This window comes from Trachurus japonicus, chromosome 8 (assembly GCF_045865225.1).
Source record: "Trachurus japonicus isolate A0001 chromosome 8, Traja_1.0".
Lineage (NCBI taxonomy): Eukaryota > Metazoa > Chordata > Actinopteri > Carangiformes > Carangidae > Trachurus > Trachurus japonicus.
The window spans coordinates 8,283,776-8,293,849 of record NC_140914.1 but is presented as its reverse complement, the minus strand read 5'-3'; positions in this window follow the sequence as shown (position 1 = coordinate 8,293,849).

The following is a 10,074-nucleotide window of genomic DNA, read 5'->3' as shown; positions in this document are numbered from 1 at the left end:
TCCATAATCCAAAATAAAGTCAAGTCTACTGTAAAAAGAAAAACTAAAACTGTTGTGAACAAAAATACCTTTTGTTAAACTTAAAGGGATAGTTCAACATTTTGGCAAATTGGCCCATTGCCATAATCCCTATAGTCATAGCAGTAGGTTCGTTACCTTTAATTGTTGGTGTAAGCTATTTTTAGAACAGCGGAGCAGAGCCGCGAGCTGCTCAGAGCTACGCTACGGAGGCTAATGGGATTTCTTGGTTTCCCCTGGTAAACTCATCAAATACACAATTCAACAACTCAAAAACGCTCTGGTGGACAAGTTGTGACCTGCACATTCACCACACTATGAGATAATAACAGAACGTTACCAGACAGAGTTGTTTTAGAGGTAAATTCATGCAAAACCACTGATGCGTGTTCCCGTCTGGGGCAGTTTTTTCCGGCAAGCAGTCTCTGAATTTACCTCTAAAACAACTCTGTCTCGTAACGTTCCGTCTTGTCCACAAGAGCGTTTTGGAGTTGTTGGATTGTGTATTTGATGAGTTTGATGCCCCAACAATTAAAGGAAACGAACCTACTGCTATGACTATAGGGATTATGGCAATGGGACAATTTGGCAAAATGTTGAACTATCCCTTTAAACTTAATCTCCAATGGTAGCTGTAAAAAGTTCCCAGCAGGCACCACATGCTCATGCAACGTGATTTTGGTTACTTCCTGTTGTCTTCCTCATCAGACGATGTCCTGAGATTGAATTTCAGGACCTGACGTCCAAACCTACATTCAAACAGATCAGCATCAGACTGATGTCGGCGAGCAGCTGTTTACCTGCAGGCTGAATGAAGATACGGCAAAACTGTAAGTGGCTGACTGACCGTCCAACCACTGTCTCTTACGGATCATCCCTGCACTTCAACATGCACCTACACTACACTACTGAGCTTTAGTCACACGCTGTGGGGAACGAAGGAGCCGGCTCACACCTCAACAATCCGTCAAGAAGAAATTCACAGACGAATAAACCCCCTGACGACACCTATAAACGCACTTTATCAGGAGAAGCGGTTCGGAGGCCATGGGCGCTGGTCGAATGGCAAGTGGGAAAGTCACTTTGTCATGAGTCATCCTTCATCTTATTTTGAACCGGCAGCAGAGTACATTCATGTGGAATGACAAAGCGAGTCCATGACCCGAGTGCTCGCTTCCCGCAGCGAGGTGTCCTGCCAGCTCTGTTATCCAGTAGACTTTATTCCGACTTGGCTCCGGGCCACAGAGGCCCTTAAAGAAAAAGGTTATCACCGGTAAACACACCGCCGTCCAGGACCATCACACTAATCTTCAGAGGAGGTAGTTTCAGGATGAAACCAACCCTGATTCATACTTTGATAAATGTAGAAATAATGTGAACGGTGTATGATAAGAAACAAATCATGTAAAAGTTATGAGCTCTCACTGGACTTTTTTATTTTTTTGGATTTGGCAGCTCCACCTGCGCGCCACTTTAGACACAACACAGAGGGTTGTAGCGTCGGCTGCTGCAGGAATTTGATCAGCATCCAGAGCTTTGATGTCTTTTTCTGTCACATTAGAGGCTAAAAGGGGAATGAGTTGTTTTTATGCTTCAGTTGATTTAAAAGGAAACGACTTTACCCAGAATCCGTTTAGTTCTCTGCTAATGTCCTGTTTGACTCCAAGTGCCACTGACTGCGAGCATCTACATTCATTATCTATCTAAGGAAGTACATGAAGAACATGCAAACCACACACAGAAACGTCATGAATTTGGTTTTCTGGGTTGTTTTGGTGTTGTTTACTTTGAGGATGATTTAGTTTATGTTATTATTTTAGTAGCAGGTCACGTCATTATGGGCGGGGTTTAGCACTTAAATCCACCTGTTGCTTTTCCTTCGTTTCAGAGAGAGAGAGGGTGAGCGTGGGTTGCCATACTTTTTGTTGACTTCAGACTTCAGACAACTTTATTTATCCCCGAGGGGCAATTCAGTTCAGCAGACTCAGTTTCGTTAAAAGACAGTAAAAAAAAAAAAAAGAAGAAGAAGAGGGAGACAAACAAATCCATGTCGGGCAATCAGTCTGTGGCACAGACTCTCACAGCACATCAATAAATAAATAAATAACAGAGTGATACATAGCACAGTAAATAACAGTAATCACAATAAATATAAAGTGCTTCTTCATTTCACATACTACCATCGAGGTTTAACAACCGCTATATTTTCCGTTGTTTTTCGTTGATCACTGTGATTACTTTGGTTTAGTTTGTACACTTTAACTTTGATCCTTAGTTCTGAAATCTCATCGAGTTTCTTTTTGTTAGCACATCTGACATTCGGGCCCATGCTTAGCCTCTCAGCGGTTCTTTTAGCTGAAGTCGCTAGACCTTCAGAAACCTCTTGCCAGGAGGAAACATAACTAACCACAGCACCACTGTACAGCCCAACAGGCATCTTTTAAAAGACCCTACGAGGTGCTTTCCAAAAGCAGGAATGCACATGATAAGATTCACACTAAAATCCACCCATTAGCCATGCTGCTTATCTGTGCATGCTCACAACAAATCCCAGCCGACATAGAGACCAACAACATAGAGGCAAACAAAGCACTAGCTATAGAGTCACCAGTTAACCTTGTGTGCATGCCCATGAACTGTGAGAAGAAGCTGAAGAACCCACAGAAAACAGGTTATGCCGACAAAGAAAGGTCCGTGACCCGGGGCCATCGAACCCAGAACCTAATTGCTGTGAAGCGACAGTGCAAACTACTGCACCGCCATAAAACCAAGAGTCAATAAAAGGCTGTGTGACAGAAGTGAGCCTTAAGAAGGGATTAAAAAGAAGATACAGAGTCCCAAAGCCAAACAGCCTGAACGGCAAAGCAGTAAAAATCCTAAAAATCAACTCTTAAACTCACAGGTAACCAGTGAAGGGCAGCCGGCATTAGAGTGATATGGGCACCACTCTTAACACGGAGTAAAAGTCTGGAAGTAACGTTCAAGTGTGAATCAAGTGCAGTCTTTGGATATTTTGTCCAATCTTCCAATCCTGATAAGACGACACCATATACGACCTTTTATGAATCAGCAGATGAAGTGGGGATTCTCTACTTTGGTCACCAGAGCATCAAAAAGACAGATCAGAAATGAAAACACCACCCAGGTCGTGAGCCTCTTGCTGTTTATGCTTGTTATAGGCCAGGGCGTTGATTATTGATGCTGCTGGTGCTGCAGCCTGAAGGGGTAATGAGAACCACCTCTGACTTGTGGAGTCATTCGGCTGCAGGAAATTATTGAACATTCATATTCTAATGTCTAATGCAAGGCAGCACAAGATGGAAGCAGGCTTTTCATACTGCAACTGTGCTGCAGTGTAAATAAACACACACACACATTCTCACATACACAGATGTTTGTTGGTCACAAGAATAATGAGTGGAAACAGCTCATTTGCATGTTAATGGTCTCATGATATTCACTCTGATGCCACTGAGCTCTCGAAATTCTCCACAGTGTCGGATATTGATCTCAGTGAGGTCGACATCTGGACACACACACACACACTCAGAGCAGAGAGAGAGAGAGAGAGAGAGAGAGAGACGACCCCTCAAACTCACTTTCTTTAAGTCATGCTGAGGCTGTACTGAGGTCAGTGGATACTTCTCAGTAGCTCTCACTTAAACACACTGTATGTAACTTCTAACAGAGGATGGCATCGGGTGAAGTAATATAAGAAGACATTAGAAGAGTCTTAATATAACAAGACATTAGACACAACATCATGAGGCGTAACAGAGACATACAGTAACAAGACACAACTGCATTAGACATAACATGAAGAGACAAGGCATAACATAACCCGACCGAGACACAACATAACATGACATAACGTAACATGACAAGACATAATGTAACATGACAAGACATAACGTACCATAACAAGACATAACGTAATATAACTTAGCATGACAAGACATAACGTAACATAACAAGACATAAAGTAACATGACAAGACATAATGTAACATGACAAGACATAACGTAACATGACAAGACATAACGTAAAGACATTATGTAACATGACAAGACATAACGTAAAGACATAACGTAACATGACAAGACATAACGTAACATGACAAGACAAAACGTACCCTGACAAGACATAACGTAACATACATAACGTACCATGACAAGACATAAAGTAACATGACATAAAATGACATAACGTAACATGACAAGACAACATGACAAGACATAACGTAACATGACAAGACATAACATAACAAAAAATAAGACAAAGAAGAAAACATTGAATATAACAAGACATAAAGTAATATAACAAGGCAAGAGACCACAACACTGACACCTGCATCAGAGATGAGTGTATACCATGATTAAAACAATGTATTTCTCCGTGTTCAACAATTTCTGGAAACTTTGGGGATAATTCAAGTGCCCAAACAAATATACATAACATACATCTCTCCATTTAATTACATAAAGTCTACATTTTCTGCCTCCTGACACAGATCACACTGTGGTTTTGATGCTTGTGTTCTCCAGCAGAGGGCGCTAAGAGATCAGCCGCTCCACCCTGAGCAGGCCTGCCTGTCTGGATGAGAAATACATGTATGCACGCTGTGGTGGTGGCAGCATAATGGGAAATGTCTTTATTCCCTCATCTCTCAAGCAGTGACAGGCAGAACTTTAGGTTGCCATGGAGAGCGCTGCTGAAAACGGGGCGATAATTAACAGAGCCAGAGAACTTGGCTCAATGACTCATTACATTTGGTGAAGTTAATGAGGAAATCACACAGCTCCTCGAAGGCAAACGACTCTGTATATAATGTGTACATATAATAAATGTTTCAAGTAACATCATGAGGTGGATATTACTGCACACACACACACACACACACACACACATGCTGCTGCGTCCCGCTCCTGCAGGGCTAATGATGGGCATGTATGTGATCTACTGTACCCCAGTCTGGATGTCAGGAGGAGTGCTGCTGGGAGTGTGTTTGCACGCTTGTGTGCGTCCATCAATATGTGTGTGCGTGTGTATATAAATATAAATAAGTGTTGTGGAAATGACTCACCTCCTTGTCATGGAGACACAAGACATATGAACGTTTCTCAGGCTGTCTCACACACACTGTTGCCTTGCCTTCACTGTGAGGACATGCACTCGTTGACATAATGCATTCGGACTAATAGAGGCCTAACACTAACTAACACACTTAATTCTCCTCCCTTACGCCAAAACCAAGTCTTAAAGGGATAGTTTAACATTTTGGCAAATTGGCCCATTGCCATAATCCCTATAGTTTTAGGAGTAGGTTCATTACCTTTAATTGTCAGTAATTGGCGGGGAGTAGTATGCAAGATTTCCATGTTTCCCTCATCAAACTTAATACACAATCCAACAACTCCAAAACGCTCTCATGGACAAGTTGTGACCTGTACATTTGCCACACTATGACATAATTATGTATAATTATATAACATTACGACATCACCCCGCCCAGCAGCCATGTCTGAAATGTAGTTTCGGTTACACATTTGCCGAGAAAACAACTCCCTCTCGTAATGTTACATTATTATCTCATCGCATGGTGAATGTGCAGGTCACAACTTGTCCACCAGAGCGTTTTGGAGTTGTTGGATTGTGTATTTGATGAGTTTGATGAAGGAAAGGCTACCAGGCGCTGTGCAGAGCTCACGTCTCTGCCCCGCCGATCTAAACAGCTTGCACTGTAACAAACCTACTCCATGACATACAGCGAGCGTCATCGGCATCGAAATCTGGCGCGAATGTGTCCTGATTTGCAGCATGAGGATTTTATCGCTATTCTATTGGTTCAGAATCCAATCAAATAATTGAGGGACGTAAACAAACTTCTGGTGCTATTTTTAGATTCTTGACACATCCTGGTTGCTGGTTTTGACATCTTGGAGTATCTTTTTTGATTTTATTTCAATGCAGTTCTCTCATATTCTCCTCTCTCTGGTAACTAGCTTGTCAACAGGAAGCGCGGGGTGTACTTTTTCAACCAATAAGAAGTGTTTAGGGGCGGGACACGGCCGCGAAATGTCGTCCAGATAGAGTGCCGAAGCGGAAGCAGCCCCATGGGTCTTCAATTCGAAAAAAGTCTCCATACAAATGAACGGGACTCCAAGATTTATTTCGTGATCCGTTTGAATTGTGCCATGACAAAAAAATATGTCCTCTACCTGTTTAAAACATCACGTTTCATGCCGAGAAATCAGCAGTTTATCGTAAAACGGCAACAGAAGAATGTATTTTGTGTGACGACGCTCTACGGACTACAGATCTGGTGTCCCACAAAATATACGTCACCAACTGACACGGGAAAGGGCGGCATTTGGTGTGTGACGTCACCTACGCGGCCTGTAGTCTTTCTGGTTATGGACTCTTTGGAATTTTATTTTACAATACGTTTACAACAAACTGCTGGACAGGTAGAGGACATACTTTTTACAATTCAAACGGATCACAAAATAAATCTTGGAGTCCCGTTCATTTGTATGGAGACTTTTTTCAAATTGAGGACCCATGGGGCTGCTTCCGCTTTGGCACTCTATAGAGACAGAGCGAGCAAGTTTTTCAGGGTTGGGTGTCATTGATGGACAGAGCGATGTCGCCCGTCAGGACAAGCTGATTGAAAACTAACGCATTCTAATCACAATGGCAATAGGCGAATTTGCTAAAAATTTTGAAATATCCCTGTAACCGCCCCTCCTGAAAAAGCCATTTGAAGTCATAAGAACTGGCCCGAGTGTCCTCACACCCATAGAAACACATGCACACACACACACCAGCTCCTAGCTCCAGATGTACTTTCCCTCTCTCTCTACCTTAAACCCTCTCTCTCTTTATCTCCCCCCCTCCATAAGCTCAGGCTGCCCTCAGGAGGCTCCTGTCCCAGCTACGGGGCCAACAGCAGCACCAGGGCTCGGGGACGGGGGGGGAGGAGGGGGAGGGGGGAGGGGTTTAACACTGCAAACCGAGAAGAACATGGAGGAAAAAAGCCACCCAACCACCTGTAGACCTGCCAAGTGCACTTAAGCACAAACCGTCTCTCACAATTTGTCTCAAGGATGTCTGCAAAATCCCACTTGACGCTCCGGCTTAAACAACACTGAGGCCTCCACCGCTGATGCTGCTGCTGGTGGTGGTGGGAGGAGAGGAGGGGCAGGGAGGGTTGCTTCTGTCCCTGGAAACACAGCGGTGGCAGCCGGAGCCGGAGCGCCAACGGTGCCAAGAAGAGGCTCGGCAAAGCAGAGCAGAGCGGGGCAGCAGGCTTTAGGCCCCGAGCACCAGGCTGCAGGGGCCGCTCATCTGCAAAGAAGAAGCAACTAGCAGTCGTCCAAGGAGCGAGGTGAGCCAACGTCCTCCCCCCTCCACATCCCCACGCCCTCGCCCCTTTTTGGCCTTTGCGTGTATAAGCAAGCTTTTCATTTTAAACTGCCCAAAAATAATGAGCAATCAAGAAAATGGTTATTCTCGCATTTCAATTAGCCTAATTAAAGAGAGGGCAGCGGGCTACTCAGAAGAATGGCAAGTACTACACTACAGTACAGTGTATTTTGGTAAGTGTGTGTGTGTGTGTGTGTGTGTGTGTGTGTGTGTGTGAGGGAGTGAGAGACTCTCCAAGGGGTTCAGCTGGAACACACTGCATCAGCAGTCAGAAGGAGAAATTAACCATTTGCTTTCTTATCTGCAGCCCCGGAGCAGATACACAATCTGGTCGAAGCGGCCGGCAGCCGGAGGAGACGCACAGTCACACAGCGGCTCCATCAATGTGCCATTAATCATTTATACATCTCTGATTCTGTGGTCTCAAGTGTTCATTTATCCAGTTTGTACAATAACACCACCGGCCAAGGATGTGCTGCTCTATCTCTGACTGTCCTCATCAGCTTGTGTGTGTGTGTGTCTCTCTCTGTGTGTGTTTGTTTTTATTATTGATGCTGCTGTGTGTGGATGTGACGGAGCAGCTGGCAGTGAGATGGTTAACTGTAAGTTCAGCATCCAGTCTGACAGAGAGAGCCAGATGGTCATGTAGAGCACTTACAGTGACACGGGCCGACACAGCTCCCCCTGCTGGAGCGCACACACACACATAATATACACACATACTGTATACACACAGTCCCATCAGTACCTACACACAAACACACAACTCATTTGTATGCAAACACACACGTGAACATCTCTGGCAGATAACAGCACTTGTGATTCCCACGTCATTTACCCCCACACCCCCCTCGTCCTCCTCCACCTCCACCGCTCCGTCTCTCACTTCCTCGTACCTCCTCTTTCCATTTCCCTCGGTCTCAGTCTGATGGCCAGAGTTAATTGGCTGCTGTCTAATTGCTGCTCATTAACTCGAGTAACCAAACATGTGAGACGCAGCAAACAAAACCCCCCCTTCCTTGTGCTCTGCGCTGTGTTTTTGTAATTCCCACTCCAAGTCGTCCTCGTCCCTGCTGCTGCTTCTTCTGCCTCCTAATGGCATTCTGCACATTACCTGCTTTTGTTTGTCGCTTCATCTTTCAGTTTGCCGCTCCACTCACCCTGAACGGGAAAACATCTGAAAGACAGGGATGAGTAAGTTCAGTGCCAAACCAAATAAACACAAAATAATATAATATGATAGTGTGGTAAAAATGAAAAAGAAAAAAAAAAGGAAAAATCAGGTTATAACAGCCTTGAAAGACGACACTCATTTCTTTTTATGCTGCTTTTCAGTACTTTACTGTCACGTTTAAATCACTGTAAATCCCTTTTTTACTTCTGCACACCCCCGGTAATCTGCAGTTAAACTGCTGTTAATTAACTGTTGACCCACATTACACTTTTCATTAAGTTTTCTTTTGCACATTGCAGTTAATTCATAGTTAATTTATGTTAATGTCTTTTGCACATTTGCATTTTTGCATGTTGGCCCCACACTGTGCATTCACCTCACGCATTACTAATTTCCCTGTGGGGGATCAATGAAGTTTTTTATTTTTTCTGATTCCGATCTATTCAATATTACAATCTTTGCTGTGTAATCTCCTGCCTCTGTATCGTGTTTTTGCTCTCGCGCAGGCATATGTATTGTTGTTACACACATCCTCGAAATCCTCTTGATGCATGCAAACACCCACCCACATGTACAGACACACAACATCAGAAAGGCCAGCCTCCTCGCCCACACCCTGTTGGCATTTGGCAGGTTCTCTATATTTGGGTAGAGCCCCTCCCTGGAGCCCGCCGTTCTCAGCTCCCCTCCCTATTTAATCTATCTTAGAAAAACCTCAGGGGTTTAATTCCTCTCTCAAGGCAAAGTGCTTTGCTGGCATGGCAGCCAAATCCATACACAAGGAGTGCATCAAGCTTTAAAGTGGACATCTCAACAGCGGAGCAGTTTAGTCGGAGTGACGTGATATATGGACCATGGTGTGTCACCGTAGGGCAGGAAGAGAAAAAGGGAACAAAAATTGGTCTGGGGCTGCTGCTGTCCTCGGGGGGCTGTGGAGGACTGTGGTGCGAAACTGAAAAGAGCAAGGTGGAATATACACAACAGTTATACACACAGACACACATATATATATATAAATATACACACACATACACACACAAACCTTGTGATATGCCAAGAAAATTATTTACTACTCAAGAGCAGGCCCTAAATGATTAGATTAGTCTCCTGGCTTCATGGCTCCTGTAGTGCAGAGAGCGAGACAGGATGGGATGAGACGTTACTAATGTTGGAGATACACAACACAAGACACGACTGAACAGTAAAAACGATAAGTACGAGAGCAGGAAACGCAGAAGTGCACATCTCGAAAATAGCACCAAAAAAAAATCAACTTTACCACCCCCACCCCCCAAACTTTCCAGCCTGGAGTGAGTCAGACGTTTTTTTTTTTCTCCCACCACCACACACAGTGACGTTTGCAGGCAGCCCCCAAAAATATTCATAACTGAGACAAAAAATCACTCACTGAGACAAAAATATACATCATCCAGTCAGAGGATTAGAGGCAAGCAGAG